The following is a 20234-nucleotide window of genomic DNA, read 5'->3' on the forward strand; positions in this document are numbered from 1 at the left end:
GTTTGGAAGGATATGGGCAGGGTGCTGGCAGGTGGGACGAGATTGGGTTGGGATATCTGGTCGGCATGGACAGGTTGGACCGAAGGGTCTGTTTCCATGCTGCACATCTCTATTACTCTATTTACATAAGAAAGAAGTGAAACTATCATGGTTTAATGAACAGATGAAAGACTCAACAAACAATCAAGGTATTTTTCTATGTACAATTTCAGTTACATCACACTGTAAATTTTTGCTATAAGTTCTGTGCCTTACAATTGTGTCCTCCACAACCACCTGATGATGGAACAGCGCTCCAAAAGCTAGTGCTTCCAATTAAACCTATTGGACTATAACCTGGTGTTGTGTGATTTTTAACCTTGTACACCCCAGTCCAACACCGGCATCTCCAAATTATGACACTTTACTAAGCATACAAACACGCACTCTCTTATGCACACACAAGTCTTTGGGGTGAATTTGGATTTTCAGAATTATATTTGCAGATACATTCAGTTTTCCTCAAAAAGTGCACAAACTGCAGGCAGTGAAGACATGTCATTTTATAAATCCCTACTTTGAAAATACAACCAGTCTAACTCAAGACTGGGATACAGACAGACTCAAACCGCACACCTTTAATGCATTGACTGAGCTGAGATGTCACCTCTTTTTATAAAACCTGAAGTTATCTGGAGAATGTGACTTAAAAGTAGTTCTGGGATTTACATATTAGTGAACAGAAACCTGCAACCCATTCTAAAAGAAGAAAGACTTAACAGCAATTTAAGTTGGGTCAATATATCATTTCAATTGCATGACGCTAATCTTTTGCTATAAATTCTGTGCCTTATGATCCTGCTCCACAGCTACCTGATGAAGGAGCAGTGTTCCGAAAGCTAGTCCTTCCAAATAACCCTATTGGACTATAACCTGGTGTTGGATGATTTTTAGTTTCTCGTGAACACAGCCCACACGTTCCCGCTGCAGGCAGTAAACTTTACAATGCACATGAAACAACACAGTACGTGCAGAGATGAACTTAACAGTTTCTAACAATACTAGCTACTATTTCACTGCTCCTTCTGATACATAACATTGGAAAATTAGTGTTAGAGGCTGAAAGAAATTAGCAGCTTCAAAACAAAAACCTGTTGGATCTCATAGATATCAGGACCTGAGTCTGATGGTAAGTTCAGGTAACCTTTATTGTGACCCAACTTCGGTACTGCTTCAGATCTCCCCAGCAAAAAGGCATATGAAAACCAATTTATTTCATTTTAAAACAGCTCAAGGTCAAAGTGCACACACTCCCCATCCCCACTTTCTTTAGTATTGGTCAGCACAGACTTGTCCCTTTGTAATTGGATCCTTGGTATAGCCTTAACCCAGAGGAAGTATTGCCTCACTCAGCAATTTCAACTTATGCTCTGTACCAAGTAAATTTCTCCCCATCTATTTTCCAGGCATGATGGAGCATAGTCAAGAGTCCACCACATTGTTGTGGGTCTGGAGTCACGTGTCGGTCAGATCAGGTAAAGGATGCAGCTGGGATGACTGAGTGAATCCTTTCCCACAACAGCAGTTTCCTTCCCTCAAAAGGACATGAGTGAATCAGATGGGGATTTCTTTGTTGCCTGAAAACGGTTTCATCTTTAGATTCTGAACTCCAGATTTCTGACCAAATTCCAATTCCGTCATCTGCCACACCAGGATTCAAACCTGTGAGTTCCCAGAACTGGGTTGATAGTCCAGTGGCTAATGGTTCTCGGCCGTTTTTCTTTCAATCCCCCTGCAATGGCACATGAATTCACTGGTGCCTCCGCAGGCGGGAGGAGCTGGAGAAGCCTTCCTGCACTGAGAGTGGGGGAGTGGGCTGTCTCCAGCGTGGACCAGCTGATGGGTCAGCAGGCCGGAAGAATCAATGAATTCCTTCTCACACTCAGAGCAGGTGAACAGTGTCTTCTCTGTTTGGACCCGCTTATGTTGCTGTATGTTGCCCACAAGCCCTTCCTGCACATGGGGCATGTGAATGTCCTCTCTCCTGTGTGAACCTGCTGGTGCGTCTGCAGATTGCCCATCGGACTGCATCCCTTCCCAAACACTCAGGTGAATGGCCTTTCCCCCGTGTGGACCTGCTGGTGGATCAGGAGTACAGATGACTGCATGAACCCCCTCCCGCACATGGGATACGTGAATGGCTTCTCTCCTGTGTGGACCCACTGGTGCATCTGCAGGTTGTCCATCCAACTGAATCCCTGTCCGCACATGGATCAGGTGAATGGCCTCTCCCTGGTGTGAACGCGTCTGAGAGTTTCTAGCACCGAGGGGGAAGGGAACCCTTTCTCATAATACTCACATTTCCATGGTTTCCCCATAGCTAGAGCTTTCCTTGTGTCGCTCTGGATTTGAAATTTCAGACAAAAATGTGTTCACAGTCTCTCCCTACTGTGAATGGTGAGATTTTTTGTCTCCCAAGCTGAGTCAATAGGTTGAAGCAGTTTTCACAGTCAGCGCACTGAATCTCCCTCACTTGTGTGTCTCAGTATTCTTCCTGCCACACCAGAATCCAAAGTCTCTCAAACAAATAAAAGCAAACGTTTCTTCTCAATTTGAATAGTTGCTGATATTCAAGTCCCAATGAATCAAGTGTCTCTGTCAGAAGTTGTTGTGTCATTTGCTTTCAGATTTCTTTCCGCTTGTCTTCCTGCAAAAGAATTTCGCAAAATGTGATTAATGTCAGTACAGTTAAATAAACATAACATAGATGGCAATTCCTGTAGATTGCCAGATGCCTACTGATGACATTTATCCAGGATACAGAAACCTGAATACCCTCACGCAGCCAGATAGCCTTATGTGTGTATGGAGGAAAACTTCATTTAGGTAACAATTAGCTTGATCAAGCTGCTTCCAAAGGCGCTGGAAATGAAGCTGAATCAGGGACATGATAATGAAATGTCAAGGTTGCTTGAGAAAAGAAAACCAGTAAATTTGCTGAATGACTTCCTGCTGTCCAAACTTGTCACAAGATTGGAATTCTCCCCCGGAAATGACGGTGAATGGTGCCTTCACCAAGATGGCCGCCCGCGCTCCTCGGCCCAAGACAGCACCTAACCCTGAGAAAGATGGCGGCCAGTTGCACGGGCAACCCGAGAGGTCCCTTCCCAATGAAGTAAGCACTGGGACTGTGCGGTTTTATTCCGAGGCTTTCGGCCTCCCCCTAGGAGTTTATAAACTCCCCAGTCTCCCTCCTCCCGCGGTTTCCAATCCTACCCTGTCTCACTGTCTCCTCTCCCTGGGGGCAGGAGCAAGGTCTGGCGACCTCCCCAGGATGTTTCTGAAACATGTTCCTGTTCTGAAGAAGGATCACCGGACCCGAAACGCGCTGCCGGTCCTGCTCAGCCTTTCCAGCTGTTTCTGTTCTTGTTCCTTCAGCCGCCGGCGCTATTCCTCTCCCACACTGCCTTTGTCCTGCGACATGACCTACACTGCGCATGCGCCGGTTCACAAGGGGCGGGGTCCGGGCACGTGACATCATTACGCGCGTAGCGGGCGAGGCTACATGGGTCATCCAACCAATCGGAGACAATGGGCGGGGGGGACCGTGTTCCTTGCCCCAAGACAACTGAAATGTGTGTTTTTTTTTAAGTTTTAACGAAGACTATTTTTGAATTTTTCAGTCTTTTTCGAGATGTTATTCCAGACCTCTGGAAGGCTCAAACATTGGAAAACTTTCAAACATAAACAAAGGGATGCTCACAAATGAATACAGGTAAATTACGAAAGAAACCACAAAATATCAAACAGTGGAGAAAAAGCTTCTGTTGGTACGCGAAAGGGAACAGAGTCACTAAGGTAAATGTTGGTCCCTTGGAAGATGAAAGCGGTGAATTAAGGGGGGAACACTGAAATGACAGAGATGCTAAGTCAATACTTTTCCTCAGTTTTCAAGTTGGAGGACAATAGTACCATTCCTATTGGTACGGACAAGTCAGAGGCTACAGAAACAGTAAAACTTAAACAATCAACGTCGATAGGGAAAAGGTACGCAGCACACTATTAGGATTGAGGGCAGACAAGTCCCCTGGGCCTGATGGCCTACATCCCAGAGTACTAGATGGACGTCAGTAAGGAGTTTGACAAGGTTCCCCAAGGAAGCTTGGTTAGCAAGGTTGGATATCATGGAATAGAGGAAGAACTAGCCATTTGGATACAGAACCGGCTCAAAGGTAGAAAACAGAGGATGGTGGTGAAGGGTTGCTTTTCAGACTGGCAGCCTGTGATCAAGGATGGGTGCTGGGTCCACTACTTTTTGTCATTTATATAATTGATGTGGATGTCAATATAGGAGATATCATAAATAAGTCTGCAGATGACACCAAAATTGGAGGTATAATAAACAGCGAAGATGGTTAGCTCAGAGCACAACACGATTTTAATCAGGTGGGCCAATGGGCTGAGGAGTAGCAGATGGAGTTTAATTTAGGTAAATATGAGGTGCTGCACTTTGGAAAAGCAAACCAGAGGTGGACTTCTCTATTTCATGGTAAAGTCTGAGAGAATGTTCCCGAACAAAGAGACCTTGGAGTGCAAGTTCATAGTTCCTTGAAAGTAGTCACAGGTAGACAGAATAGTCAAGATGGCATTTGGTGTGCTTTCCTTTATTGGTCAGAGTATCGAGTATAGAAGTTGGGAGGTGATGTTGCTGCTGTACAGGACATTGGTTAGGCCACTTTTGGATTATTATGTGCAGTTCTGCTCTCTTTCCTATTGGAAGTTGGTTGTGAAACATGAAAGGCTTCAGAAAAGATTTATAAGGACGTTGCTAGGGTTGGAAGATTTGTGCGATCGACAGAATCTGAATAAGTTGGGGCTGTTATCCCGAGAACATCAGAGGCTATGGGGTGACCTTGTTAACGTTTATAAAATCATGAGGAGTATTGATTGGATAAATAGACAAGGTCTTTTCCCTGAATTGAGGGAGTCTAGAACTAGATGGCATACATTTACGGTGAGAGGGGAAAGAAATAAAAGGGACTTAAGGGACAACTTTTTAATGCAGAGCATGGTGCGGGTATGGAATTAGCTGCTTGAGGAAGTCGTGGAGGCTAGTATAATTACGACACTTAAAAGGCATCTGGATGGGTACATGGAAAGGAAGGGTTTAGGGGGATATGGGCCAAGTGCTAGCAAATGGGACTAGACTGTTTAGGATAACTGGTCAACATGGATGAGTTGGACTGAAGGGTCTCTTTCCCTGCTGTAATTCGCGTGACTCTGTGGAATTCTCTGCCCAAGGGAGCAGATGAGGCAGCTTCATTAATTATATTCAAGATACAGTTGGATGGGATATTACATGGAGAGGAATTAAAGGTAGATGGAATAATGCAGGTAGGAGGAGCTGAGATGATGGATAGATTAGCCATCATCTGAATGAATGGTGGAGCGGGCTCGACAGGCCAAATAGCCTACTCCTGCTTCTATTACTATGAAATGATAACTCTGCATTTCCCATGGCTAACCTATCTAACCTGCACATCCCTGGACATGATGGGCAATTCCAAACCAAGGCAGGTGAGCAATGTAGTAATGTGGAAAGTGAATGTCAGAGAACAATAGAAAGGGACAAGGGGAATAAATGTACCACCAATCAAAGCTGGATTGAAAAGATTACAAAAATTGAAACTAAAGACTGTGTCTGATTGTGTGCTGCACTGTAAGAAAAGTGAACGAATTGACTGAAGAAAATAAGTGTGATCTAAGACTCCTTACAGAGATGTGGTTTTAGGATGACAAGGATTGGATCCTGAATATTGAGGGTACGTGACATTCAAATCAAATTGGTAGTTTGGTAAAGGTAGACGGTTGGCAATGAAAATCAAAGCACTGATAACATGGTGGTCTGGTGTCAGCTAGGATTTCAGGTCCTGAATTCTCTGTCCTCTGTTGGTCTCCCCGTTCCCACAGAGCTAGGTGTTGTCTGTTCTCAGTTCTGCTGGATTTCTATTGAAGCTTTGACACCCCCCGCCCACCACCCCACCCGCCCAACAGCACCCCCCCACCCCACACTCCCCGCCCTCGCCTTTTACACCTTCCTGAACAATAAAACATTCAGTCGGTCAAGGCCCAACCCACAATCTCCCAGCCTGTCAACCATTAGACAGAGAGAGTCAACTTGGCGGGAAATAAAACAAGTAAAGTGAAAATGTGAAAATCATTGTCCTCAAGTTTCTCTCTGAAGTTCGCACTGCCTTCAGCTGCCCAACACCCAATTCTAGATACTTGGAACTCTTGCACAATTAAATAATGAGAAGTTCAAATCCATTATGTCCAAATCACACTGCAAACACCACTCTCCAGCACCACTTCCATCTATCCTCATGCCAAATGTGTGAGGCTGAAGTAGCCCCTTGAAAGCTTGGTAAATGCTTTACCTCTCAGATGAGCTACCAGCTGCATGTCCACACTTTCATTGGGATCACCTCTTCAAATCTCAGGAATAATTTCTGACCCTGCCTCACCTCAGTTCATCTGCTTCTGAAAATTACACTATGCCTTTGTCACCTCTTGAGTTTGATTCTTCTGTCACACACCTGAAGGCCTGAAACATTCTACTCCCAATAAATCTGAGGTCACCCAAATCGCTCAACAAGAAACAAATAACTGTGGATGCTGGAAATCTGAAACAGAAACAAAAACAAAACTTGCTGGAGAACCTCAGTAGGTCTGGTTGCATCAATGGACAGACAGTACAGTCAACATTTCAGGTCCAGTGACCTCCTTTCGTTCCAGATCACGGCTGCTTCTCTCCTTCCTCACACCAAGTTCATTTAATCTATGATTGCTATGCCTGCTGACGCACACAGGTTACTGGTGATGCAGCAGATCCATTATAAAATGTCAATCTTTGCTCCTAGTCTTGTCCCTCGCTATCTCTATCATCTTCTCCAGCTCTAAACCTCTGAACTCAAGGAGCTCAGGAAATGCCCAACATTCTCATTCAAACTGACATCGAACCCAGGGTTTGCTGATGAAGGGCTTTTGCCCGAAACATCGATTCTCCTGCTCCTCGGATGCTGCCTGACCTGCTGTGCTTTTCCAGCACCACACTCTAGAATCCAACTCCAATGGTCTGAAGTCTGGAACTCAGAATAGCACAGTTAGGTATAGCAAATAGATGCTAAAGACGTTCAGGTCCCATGTATGAGTAAGATTGAGGAGTGCAGCTTAACAGTCGCAGTAAACTACAAACACCAAAATTATCATGTGAATGAGACAGAGGTCAGAAAGACTCACCACATGACTCCAGTCAAACAATCAAACATTACTCGAGGAAAAGCCTGGAAATGCCCCCCGCCCATTAGGGCGGTACTGTGGTTCGGGCGGTGGTTCCCGCCTCGGGAAACTGTCTGTGTGGAGTTTGCACATTCTCCCTGTGTCTGCGTGGGTTTTCTCCGGGTGCTCCGGTTTCCTCGCACAATTCGAAACTGTGCAGGTTAGGTGAACTGGCCATGCTAAATTACCCATGGCATTAGGTGGATTAGCCAGGGGTAAATGTAGGGGAATGGGTCGAGGCGGGTTGCTCTTCGGAGGGTTGATGTTGGGCCGAATAGCCTGTTTCCACACTGTAGGTAATCTAATCTAATCTGTGAGACGAGTTTCTCGGAACCATCACTGTCAGTGTTGGTCCGAAATTGACATAATTCTCCCTTCCGGCTTCCAGACCATCAGTGCGCATGTTCCCAACTCCAGCCCATGTGCCTGTAAGCGCGCACTGCGCGTGCTCGTGGGACTCCTGCATAAAGAATGGGGTGCGATCACATTCCCATGCCATGTTGGGTAAAATATATGCCATGGAAGACCGTGATTTTACATTAGACTGAGCGATTATAGATTGGTCGCTGAAAAAAGTTCAAAATTAATAAACATGGAAACCTTCTGAAAGGTAGCTAGATTCAAGGAGGGTTTAATAGACTGGAATCTAATCAAGAGATGGGGCTTGTTAACTGACAGAATAACACAATCAGAAGTGATCTACAGGCGAAAATTTGATCGTGGGAATCAGGATGATTACATCCAGTATAACAGAAAACTGAGTGTGTAATACAGGCTATAATCTAATTGAGGGGTTCGGGATTGTTTGTATATAGAATAACATACTCGGGAATGAATTACAGACTGGAACCTAATCAAGAGCATCGTTGTGATTTATATAGAGAATAACGTGCACAGTAGTAAATTACATCCTGGAATCTTATCAAAGCACCTTGATGCCACACTGGGTCGAATGCAGCCTTGAGGTTAAGGCCTATCAATCTCATCTCACCTCTAGGATTAAGCTTTTTTGTCCATGTTTTAACCAAAGGCTAGAATGAGGTCAGTACCTGAGGGAGCCTGGTGGTACCCAAACTGGTCACACAGCAGCTCATAGCTGAGAGGATGTCATTCGATATGTTACATAGCTTTATCGATAATCGAGAGTATACTGATAGGACGATTAATCCTGAGTTGGATGTGTACTCCTACTTGTGCACAGGCAATCTGGCAAATTTCCATATTGTTGGGTAGATGCCAATGTTGTAACCACACTGACGAGCTGAGAAAACTGAATGCAGTTTGTATTACACTCGGAGCAAGTGAATGATCGCTCCCCAGTGTGAACTCATTGATGTGTCGGCAGAGGTGAATTCTTTTACACACTCTCACCAGAATGAATGTGTTGATGTATCAGCAGGTTGTGGGACTATCCGAATCCCTTTGCAAACTCTGAGCAAGTAAATAATTTATCTCCAGTGTTAACTCGCTGATGTCGCAACAAGTTTGATGTCCGGCAAATTCCTTCCCACATACAGGGCACAGAAACAGCCTGTCCCCAGTGTGAACTCGTTGGTGCACAGTGTGGTTGGCTGATTGTGTGAAATACTTTCGACAGTAGGTTCAGCTAAACGGTATCTCCTCAGTGTGATAAGCAAATTTTTCTGGAAGCTGGAATACACTGTGAATCCCTTTCCACATGTAGAGCAGGCAAAAGCTTATTTCCAGTGTGACTGTATCAATCAATTTCCAGCTCGACAGGGTAACTCCAATCTCTTCCCATAGTCTCCACATTTACATGGTTGCATCATGGTGTTGGAGTCTTTGTGTTCGTCCAGGACAAATGATCAATGCAATGTGATGAAGTCGAAAGCATGTATTGTCAGTTTAAGATAGAGAGTGCTTTTCTCAACTTAAAGTACAGCCACAGCTGTGAGCAAAAGGTCGGGCTGTTTCAAATGTAGCAATTGGCTCTTAAATGGATACCTGTGTTCGGTTTGCTGTTTTGACAACAATTCAAATTTAATTAATTTAAGCTATGCCCAGGATACCAGAAGACAATGAGATTTGAATTTTATTGTTTTGGTCCCTGGAAATCAATCAAATAAGAATTTAATGTGTCCTATGGGTGAATATAAACCCATCATTTTGAAAGTTAGTGGGAGAGCAACTGCCGATCTAATACCTTGCTCTCAGAGAAATTGAAACACTCTCCATCAAAGGTACCTGTTCACGTGAAACATACAGTAAAAAGAAGAGCACCCAGGAAGATCAGCAGCTAGAAAGGTGAAAACATCAATGAAGAGGAGACTGTGTGGCCTTGAGATTAAGTTAATGTAACGTTTAATAAATATGTTATTAGAAAAGCATATTAAGTTGTGTCGAGTTGGGGTCAGATAGTAAGTAGTTAAAGAAAGGGGTGTTGGATTTGTGAATAGGTTTTGATTAGCGTTCACTATTAGAGTTAGAAAAATATTTTCTTTAAATAGTGGAATTTAGGAATTCTGTCACTCACATTTTAACAGATTATGAGGCAAGATGAGTTTTTTTCTGGGCGGTTAGTTTAATTAACAGGGTTTGATATCCATGACGTAACAAAAAGTATTATTCTTACTCACACACGGATTTGTGGATTATGATTCTTCTTTTCATATGTAAATCTTCTCCCTAAAATCCTGTGAGGAAGTTTTACAGAAGTTATTCCTGTTTGTTCATGATGGAAATTCTGAATAGATACTTCTGGTTTCCCTGAAACATTGTGTCCTCTTGTTGACCAAAGCTGGAAATTCCGATCTCAGGAGACAGTGGTTTTGTCCCAATGTAACTGGTCTAGTCCTGCTTACCCTGTTTAATGTTCTGTGAGAGGGGTTCAAATCTCAACAGGCCAGATAGGGGTGTTCCGTTAAGTCATTAAAAATCTGGATTGTCAATTATTGTAAGATACCATTGGGCTCACCTTTCTCCGGTTAGACTTACATGTGACTCCATTGTGGTTGTCTCCTCACCGCCCTCCAGTCAACGAGGGATGGACAATAAACACACGCCGGCTCAGAGATGAACACATATCTCTTTTGTGCTTCATCTCTTGTGTGACTGACCGCATGTCCTGCCCAATAGAAAGTGGGGCAGCTCGTGACGACATTCTGGAATTGGCGGGACACCGAGCCAATCAGAGTGAACAAAAGGCAGCGATGAGTTGTTTATGGAGCATGCGCAGTGCGGGTGTCTGAGCTGGTGGAGTTGAAAAGTGAGAGACAGAGCTGGAGGGAGGCACTGGATGGGTTTAGGAACAACCTGCTGGGAAGTGTTTGTATTCGAGTTAGTACTGAACTCTGGGAAATTCTTTTACACCGGGTTAGAGTGGAAGAATTTCCCCACAGCAATCTCAAACCAAGAGGAACGTTTGTCTCTCCTGCACTAAGAACGAGAGGCTTCGGAGCGGCTGGTTCTTGAAGGTCAGTGAGCTGCAATTCTCTCTCTCTCTGTCTCTCCCTCTCTCGAAAGAAACAAATATATGTATCTAAAGGAGGACAGTATGTGTCTGAGAGCGGAGTTTATTGGTGATGATTCTTCATACACTCTGATCTTGATCTTCTTGAAGTGAGGATCTGTCAGTTATTCCTGTGATGGAGATGGAGGAAACTATCTGTCAGTATCCCACTACTCTCACTATCTCTACTCTCATTGAGGGCTGAGTCTTGTGTAGGGCCAGAACACGCCCTTCCCCTGAAGGGCATTTGTCAGCTAGTTGAGTTTTTCATGACAGTCCAGTAATGTTTCACGGTCAGTATTTGAGTGACTTTCACACAAATTGCTGGATTCAAAGAACTCCGTGGTGACCCAATGGTTAGCACTGCTGCCTCTCAGCTCTGGGGACCTGAGTTTGATTCCAGACTCGGGTGACTGCGTGGAGTTTGCACTTTCTTCATATGTCTGTGTGGTTTCCTCTCGGTGCTCCTGTGTCCTCCCACAATTCAACGATATATAGGTTAGGTGGGCTGGCCATGCTAAATTGCCCTTAATGTGCAGGGATGTGCAGGCTGGGTGGGTAAGCCATGGGGAATGCAGGAATATGGGGTGGGTCTGTGTGGGATGTTCTTCAGAGGATGGGTGTGTATTGAAACGGCCTGCTTCTGCACTATAAGGTTTTTATGATTCTTAACTCCTTTTCGTATCTTAAACAGCACGATTTTTCAATCTCTATTTTTCCTGATTTAAGTTTGTTTTACAGAGAATCACAGAGTCACATTTATCAGCGAGAATTCCAAGCAAATATCTTATCTGGATCTTAGAGTGAGTCATCTCATCAGGATTTGAAAACCATTAGATTGTCAATGTTTGTCTGTGGGAAAAGTTTGCAAACATCAATGTGCCCAGTGACAAATGGACAAGTCCTGCACCAGTTCCACAGAATGAATAGCATCCCACCATTCACAGCAGGGAGAGATTGTATCGCCACAGTCGCTCAATCCCAGCCTCAGCCGACTGTATCTGTGGAGTTTGCACATTCTCCCTGGGTCTGCGTCAGCTCCATCTGGGTACTCCGGTTTCTTCTCCCAATTCAAAGATGGGCAGGTTAGGTGAATGGACCATGTCAAATTGCACATTGTTTTCAGGGATGTGTAGGTTAGGTGTACTAGTCAAGGGTAAGTGTTCAGTAATGGGGTAGGAGAATAGGTCTGGATGTCTTTATCCCCAGAGGGTTGGTGTGGACTTGTGGACTGTAGGGATTCTTTCAGTCTATGAACCCTGTCCTGTGTCTGAGTGAGGAATCAGCTGATCATCCAATATGGAGAGACATGATCTACACCACAGAAACCATGGAAATGTACAAACTGTTGGAAGGGATACAAATGTCTATACATGCTGCAAATTCATTGATGCAGTCACACTGGAGATAAGTCATTCATCTACTGTTTGTGGGAAGGGATTCAATCAATCACCCGTCCTTGAGAAACAAGAATGCACTCAGTGGGGAGAGGCCATTCATCTGCCCTGAGTGTAACAAGGCATTCTCTGTTATCAGCCTGTAGACACACCAACTGGTTAACACTCAGAGACCTTTGAAATGCTCACATTGAGATAAAAGCTTTAAACACAGACATGAAATGCTGATCCATGAGTCCGTTCACACTGGGGAGAGGCTATTCCCCTCTCTGTATGTGGGGAGCGATTTGTCCATTCAAAAAAACCTTCTGAAACCCCAACGAATACACATTGGTAAGAAGCTGTTACCTGCTGCTTTTCTGGGAAAGGATTTACTCAGTCATCCCACCTTCTGAGTTCACACCTGACTCAGGCAGCTGTGTGCTGCTGCTGCTGCTGTTCTCAGTAAAATTCTGATGGATCTCCACTCCCTCTCCCCCGCCGCAGGAGGACCAGGAAACAGATGCAGTGGAACAGGGAGATGTGGCGCTTGTGAGGTCACATGGTTAGGCCAGCAGAAGGCGGCATTGTGTTCCTGTACTTCTCAGAAAGTGAGAGAAACTCTGACTTTGAAAGAATGAATTATAAATGTGATGAATCAAAGTTTGTCCCATTGCAGGCAGAACTGGGCACACACCAACACTCACAGGCACAAAATCAGATTCACAGACAGCTATAAAGAAACTTTCAGACACACGCTTCCGGGACAATGTGTGCCACTGCAGACAGTTTGTCATTCATACACAGACAGACACATCAAACTTCCCTCCGACATAATCTGTGTCCCATTGCTTGCAGAGATAGTCATATCAACACAGAAAAACAGACATTAACACAGAGATGGAAGTGCAATACGGTCAGACTGAGACACAGAATCACTGACTTGTACAACCATGTCCAGAGATATACTCAGACATTGTTGTGTTCAGCTGTGTGAAAATCCTTGTTTCCTTGTGAAATAAATTTGTGTCCTTTGGGTGCAGAATTCTGTGTTTTGTTGTCTAAATGAAAATGTGTTGTGGCTGCTGCTGGTTTGAAACTGCAGCTTTGTCTCTGTGTGGATTTTAAGTCTGTAATCTGTGTGTGAGGTGAGGAGGTGGGAGAAGGAGGAGAGGGGCAGACAGACAGATAGTTTGGACTAAACTATTGAGCTGCTGCTTTCTCTCACACCATCCCCGCTTCCTCTCAACTCACAACTTCTAATGCTCCATCCCTGGGGGAGGTATACTCTCGATAGAAGAGCTGGGTTTGGGCACAGAAGGGTCTTTAAGTCATAGACCTGAAGGTATTTAAAGCAAGTCCAGTCAGCCATAGTTCCCTTTGCCATGTGGATGGAGCAGGAGGTGAGTATCAAAGTTTTTGAGTGTGTGTGTGTGTGAATGAGTGTGGGTACTGTTAGAGTCTCAGTGTCAGTTTTGATCGATTAACCACCGTCCATCACCCCCACACCGTTCCTGAACCAGCCAGACTGACGTAGATTCTAGGAGCAGGGCATGTGTCTCATGGATGAGAGGGAGTGTATGAAACCACAGAGAAAGCTGGGACCCACTGGAATTGTATCCCTTCCTCAGTCTCTCTATGTTCTTCCTTAACTTCTGTTTTTCTGACACTTCACCCTTTTCTCGCTCACTCTGTGTCTCTCTTCCTTCTTGTCTTCCACTCCCATCCGTCTGTCCTATGGGTTCAGGACCATAATTGTTTGAAGTTTGCGTCACCTACTGACCCTGATCACTCCCTGTACGAAAACGTTCTTCCTAATGTCACTTTTACTTCTTTTCCTCGTGACTTTAAAACTCTGCTGAATCGTTGTCGATCCTTTCAGGCGTGGGAGCATTTGCACTACATTATTCCTGTGTCTAGATCCTCATAACTTGAAAAACGTCAATCAGGCCAACTTTCAACCTACTGTTCTCCAAGGAGAACTGTCCCATCTTTCCAATCTACCTGCATTGCTGACAATCCTCATACATGGCACCATTAACGTCAACCTGTTCAGCGCTGTCTGCAATCACTTCACTTCCCCGCTTCCTGAAATTTTACGCTCACAATTGAGCAATAATGCAGCTGGAGGATTCATTCAGAGTCGGACTGCGCGGGCGAACGAGGTGCAATGCTTGTTTTCACTTTGAGCAAGTGTTTCTTTTTACCATGTTCGCTGTTATGGGAGCTCGGTCCCTCAGGCAGTCCGATCTCGTTGAATAAATGTGCTTTTTGAGAAAATTGCGCCGGCGTTTCTGCACAAGGCAACTTAAGAAATGAGAGCTCGTCCGGGATATGAACCCGGGATCTCTCGCAAGTCTACCCAACTGAAAGCCCGAAGCGAGAATCATACCGCTAGACCAACGAGCCACAGGCCCCACCCGGGGTGCGCTGCCCTGACACCGGACGCTCCAAGCGCCCTCCCCTGAAGCAGCTGAGACTTGCTCAATGTGAAATACGTTTGAGTTGCTCCAAGAATCGCAAGCAGCAAAGAGATTCCACAACATTTGCTTCTCATTCCGTCTCCCTGCGCCCAGGACGCTGCTATTTGTCCCGTTCCCAGTAACTGGACTCTCTCCACTGGCGGATAATTAACCCATTTTGTTTCTACTTGCAAACTGTTCTGGGGGAGGGCAGAGCCCCTTCGCTCTTCTGCTCTCTCGCAATCACTTGGGATGGGAGACGTCAGTTACACTAATGCGTAGGAAATTGGCAAGTTTTAACTACATTACAAAGGTCTGTAATCAAAGAAACAGAAAGATGCTGTGATGGTGGGAGAGAGAGAAATGGACACCGGAAACTGTTCCCTCAGGTAAATTCATGAGTGTATTTGTGTGCAGCTTGCTTGGTGTTCAGAATTCGTCTTCACACAGCAATCCTGCAGAAAGACCTTTCTAACACGGGAGTCTGTTTCTTTGCTGCGAACGGGCAGCAGTGAATATCTGAGCCCCAACTGTCCCAGATGAAGTTGAAAATGAGCCATTGTTTCTCCCTCAGCCGCTCTGTCCCAGAGACAGGGAGAGGGACGGCATCAACGCGTGACGTCATTCCGCCGCAGCCTGAAGCCGTTCAGTCCATCATTTCCATGTGACTCTCTGTCACTTGTATCTCTCCGAGATGATTCCCAATCGGTGATATGTGTCCTCATCATGGGAACTGTGTCTGTGTGGTGATGCTGCTTTCGAAATGCTGATCGTCCTGTCATTCACGTCTGAACCGGAGTGGGGAATTATTGCAGGGAATGAATACGACCGCAAATAATGTGGCTTTGTGGCTCAGTGGTTAACCCTGCTGTCTCATAACGGGACCTGAATTCGATCCTACCCGTGTGCGGCTTGTTTGTGTGGAGTTTGTTCAATCTCCCCGTGTCTGCGTGGGTTTCCTGCGGTGCTCCGGTTTCCTTCCACAGTCGAAAGATGTGCAGGTTAGGTGGACTGACCATGCTAAACTGCCCCATAGTGCCCAGAGGTCGGTAGGTTAGGCGCATCTGTCAGAAGTAAATGTCGGGTCTGGGTGGGTTACTCTTCGGAGGGTTGATAAGGACTTGTTGAGCAGGAGGGCCTGTTTCCACACTGTAGGGATTCGAATTCGAATTGTTTCAACTTCACCGGCTCATTCCCATTTCAGAGAAGAGGTGTTAGGATTCAGTTCAGAGCAGACCAGCGGGAAACAACTCCAATCTCCACAAGCACTTGCCCACAATTGTGTAAATAGGGTCAGTGTTTAGTGACATATTCAGCTCAGATACTCGAAGATTTGGGAAGCAGAGGTAAAGGCAAGATATAGAACAGAGTCCCGTTACAAAGGGAAGCAATAGCAGACGATAGTTTCGATCGAGGGACATGAACCCAGCACCCTCCCGCTGCGCTACTCTACTTTCCCACACGGAGTGTTTTCCACAGGTCCCTTCAGCCTTTCGTCTGGCGTGTGGCATGCACCTTCGAGCCTGATGTCAAAGACCTCCACTGCTGTCGTGTAATATGCTGTTGCGCAGACGTATGGAGGCTGTGTAAATATAAACTGTTTTCTTAATTCCCACATTCTGTTGGTCGAACTGTGATTTAACTCTGAATCATAACGTGTGGCACAGCGTAGACGGAGGCCATGCGGCCCACCTTCGCTCTGCTGGTTCTACACTGTAAGTAAACGCGTGTCTCAATTCGTATCATTCTCTTCCCTTTTCCGTGTAAATCTGCGCATCTGAACATGACCACAAGCTTTGCCCTCCTCAACAGAGAACAGGAGAAGACCACGCAGACCTCCACGAGTATGTCACCTCAACTGTGCACATGGGGCCAGTATATCAATGAGAAATATTTATGTTGAGTTTTTTGGGAAGCAGATGAGAAGGCGAGATGCAGAACAGAGCGCCCTTAAACGGGTAAGCTGCTAAAGACGACGTTACGTGAATAGGAGAGAATAGGACATGGCGGATTTCTGGCCCTAAAGTCATGGAACTCGATATTGAAGACAGGGGGGCTGTAGGTCTTCAAGTGGAAAATGAGGCGTTGTTCTTCCATTTGGAGCTGAGCTTTGCATGTCTGAGACAGAGATGTTGGCCAGGGCACAGGGTGGCGTGTAAAAGTGGCGGGCAACCAGAAGCTCAAGGCCATTTTTTTTGCGGGCAGAATTGAAATGTTCTGCGAAACAGTCACCCAGTTTATGCTTCATGCTACTTTGGGGAAACCACACTGTGAGCAGCGAATGCAGTAGACTAGGTTGTGGCAAATGTGCAGGTAAAGTGCTGCTTCACCTGGCGGGTATGATCGAGCCCTGTGATATTCAGGAGGGAGCAGGTAAATGGGCAGGTGTTACACATTCGGCGGTTACAGGGGAAATTGCCTTGGGACAATGGGAGGTGGGTGTGGGGTGTTGAGAGTGAAGGAAGAGCGGATCCGAGGTGTAAGCCCTGCCCACTTACCTCCTCTCATATATAAATCCGTGAAGTTGAAAGAACATTCCATCCAATGATTCAGTACCACGTGACTCACGAACTAATTTGTATTCATGTTCCGGGGCCAGCATCATTATTGTGTCACAGCAGCTGCAGGCCATCACCGGGGGCTCGCCCTATGACGTCACGGTGCGGCTGGAAGCTCCTGGGACAGTTTATCAAAGAAACCTCCCTGTGGGTCGGGGCAGCCCTGCATCGGGAAGCACTGAGATGGCCAACCACTACCAGTTAACATGGGGAACACATCGCCACATTCCGCAGCCTCGAGGCAAACTTCCCTTCCTTCTACTTAAAGTTCAAGAGCCCTCAGACCGAAATTCCCCAGGTACGTTTGGAAAAACTTTTTCCAGGTGTTCGCAAAGTACATCTATGAGCAATTTGTTAAAGTTTGAATTTTGCGAGTGTTGAAATTATGTGCTTTTGAGCGAAATCACAGTTCGAAAAAACAGAATGTGGGAATTTAGACAGAGTTTATATTTGCGCGTCGGCGATATGTCTGCGGGTGCGTGATGGGAGCATCACCCAGAAGGGAAACCATCTCTCCTATTCACTCAATGTCCTCTTTAGCAGCTTTCCTGTATAACGGCGCACTGTTCTGCACCTCGCCTACTCATCTGCTTCCCAAAACACTTCAACATAAATATTTCACATTGATATACTGGCCATATGTGCGCATTTGAGACAACACACATGTGGAGGTCTGTGTGGTCTTCTCCTGTTCTCTGTTGAGGAGGGCAATACTCGTCACTGGTCACTCAGGTCTCAGAGAAAAGTTTCGAAACAGAAGGGCCCAATTTTCTGCCAGTAGAGAGGGCCCGGTTCCTGGAGACGGGACAAACGGAAGCAGGGAGACAGAATGAGAAGCAGCTGTTCTGGAAATTGTTTCTCTGACCCCACTAAAAGCACACAACCCAAGGCAAGGGGGAGCAGCGAACACAGCGCCCCTGCGTGGGCTTCGAACCACCAACTTCCCCGTTAACAGGATAATGTGCCGATCAGTTGCACCACAGAGACAAGCAACGACAAAAGACCATCCCTTCGGGGAGGCTATTAGTGATTTCAAAATTCAGCCTGCCCCGCCGAGAATTACAATTGTGGTCTATCAGTCTTAATTTTCACAAATAAAGCCTGGGACATTTACTGTGGAGACACTGGGGACAGTCTGATCCCACTCTCTGCAGACACATCCATGTCACGAGGAACTAGCTTTCTTCCTCCGGGGCCGGCGCCCTTCCAGCCTTTCAGTGTTTTGCCCGTTCCCGAGTTCTCTCATTGGCTCGGAGGGGAGAAGGGGTTTGAATTCCTGATGTGCAGGAACGACAATTCTTTCAATGTCTCAGATCAGTTCATGTGCCGAGAACATCAGAGTCAACCTCCCGGCCTCTTCAACAAGGGGACGGTGTCTGGACTGTCTCTGCTCAATCGGACCGGTCATCTTTCATTCTCCTCTAAATCCGCTTCCCAAAGTGTTTCTAAAGGTTCACAAAGCTGGAGACTGGGATTTCTGTCTTGCTTCATGAACATTTTTACATTTCCTATATGATAATATTTTACCAAAATCTCTCCCCAAATATACGCCATGCTTCGTTTCCTGGGATGAGGAATTTCCATTTTGGCGAGACATGTTTGCAGATATTTAGGTGTTTCACCCCAAAAGATGAAATGAACTTTCAGTTAGCAATTGCAGGAGGAACTCAGCAGGTCAGGCAACATCTGTGGAAAGAGAATCAGAGGCAACATTTCAAAATTGTGTTTTCACCGACAGGTACTGTCAAACCTGCCGAGTTTCTCTTTTGGTCTCGTCTTCTCAGCAGACGCAGTCCCTAACGTGAGACATTAATTCAATTCCGAAACCCCTTCATGGAGAAGAATTCCGCTTGGGGAACATTTTCCTGACCCCATTAAAGTCGCACAGCTTCGAAGCCAAAGAAAGGCAGCGAACACACCGCCCCTGGGTGGGCTCGAACCACCAACCTTTCGGTTAACAGCCGAACGCGCTGACCAATGGCGCCACAGAGACAGGCGCGGTGGTGGGCTGCACCATCGCTTAGTGATTTTATAATTCAGCCTCCCCGCCTAGAATTACAATTGTCGTCTATCAGTTTTACTTTTCCAGAATCAAGCCTGGGAGATGTGTTGTGGAGATACCGGGGACAGTCTGCAGACACATCCATGTCACGAGGAACTAGCTTTCTTACTCCGGGGCCGGCGCCCTTCCAGCCTTTCAGTGTTTTGCCTGTTCCCGAGTTCTCTCATTGGCTCGCAGGGGAGAAGGGGTTTGAATTCCTGATGTGCAGGAACGACAATTCTTTCAATGTCTCAGACCAGTTCATGTGCCGAGAACATCAGAGTCAACCTCCTGGCCTCTTCAACAAGGGGACGGTGTCTGGACTGTCTCTGCTCAATCAGACCGGTCATCTTTCATTCTCCTCTAAATCCGCTTCCCAAAGTGTTTTGAAAGGTTCACAAAGCTGGAGACTGGGATTTCTGTTTTGCTTCATGAACATTTGAACATTTTTCCATTTCCTAACTGACAATATTTTGCCAAAATCTATTCCAATTGTACGCCTTGCCTCATGTCCAGGGATGAGGAATTTCCATTTTGGGGAGACATTCCCAAGGTGGAGAATGTTCGCTTTGGAGCAAAGAAGGAAAACTGAGATTTCCTGGGGCTGTTGGTCACGATGGGAGAAGAAGCGGTGGGAATGGGCAGATTAATGATCAGAAGAACCAATTGCCACTGACCAGAGTCAGTTACCAGAGGACAGGGATTGAAGTTCTTGAATGAAAAGCAGCACTTGTGCCTAATAAACACAGAGAATACTGCAGAAAGCCAACGGGTCGAGCAGCATCTGTGGAAAGGGAAACAGAGCTGACGTTGTGAGTCTGGTACGTTGTTTGTTCGGAACCCGAGTTTCCCGCATGGCAATCAATTCCCAGACATGAGAAAACGGGTCTTTATTGAGACGGGTTTTGTGAAGTTTGAGCGATAATGCAACCAACAGGAAGTCATTTAAAATCGCCAGCGAAGAAAGCATAGCCAGCAGGTTACCACCCTGGGCGGGGAGCCCCAAAGGAT

The 20234-nt window shown here is 45.8% G+C and overlaps 1 long non-coding RNA gene and 1 other non-coding gene across 2 annotated transcripts; both read right to left on the reverse strand.

Annotated features, from left to right (window-relative positions):
• Positions 1–1168: 1168 nt before the first annotated feature.
• Positions 1169–3468, reverse strand: LOC140460335 (uncharacterized). The gene is made up of 2 exons (XR_011953991.1): positions 3256–3468; positions 1169–2686 (listed from the first exon to the last, which is right to left on the reverse strand). It is a non-coding gene; the product is annotated as an uncharacterized lncRNA (long non-coding RNA).
• Positions 3469–19101: 15633 nt separating this feature from the next.
• trnan-guu (transfer RNA asparagine (anticodon GUU)) lies at positions 19102–19175 on the reverse strand. The gene has a single exon. It is a non-coding gene; the product is annotated as a tRNA-Asn (tRNA).
• Between the last annotated feature and the right edge of the window lie 1059 nt (positions 19176–20234).

This window comes from Chiloscyllium punctatum, chromosome 36 (genome assembly GCF_047496795.1).
Source record: "Chiloscyllium punctatum isolate Juve2018m chromosome 36, sChiPun1.3, whole genome shotgun sequence".
Lineage (NCBI taxonomy): Eukaryota > Metazoa > Chordata > Chondrichthyes > Orectolobiformes > Hemiscylliidae > Chiloscyllium > Chiloscyllium punctatum.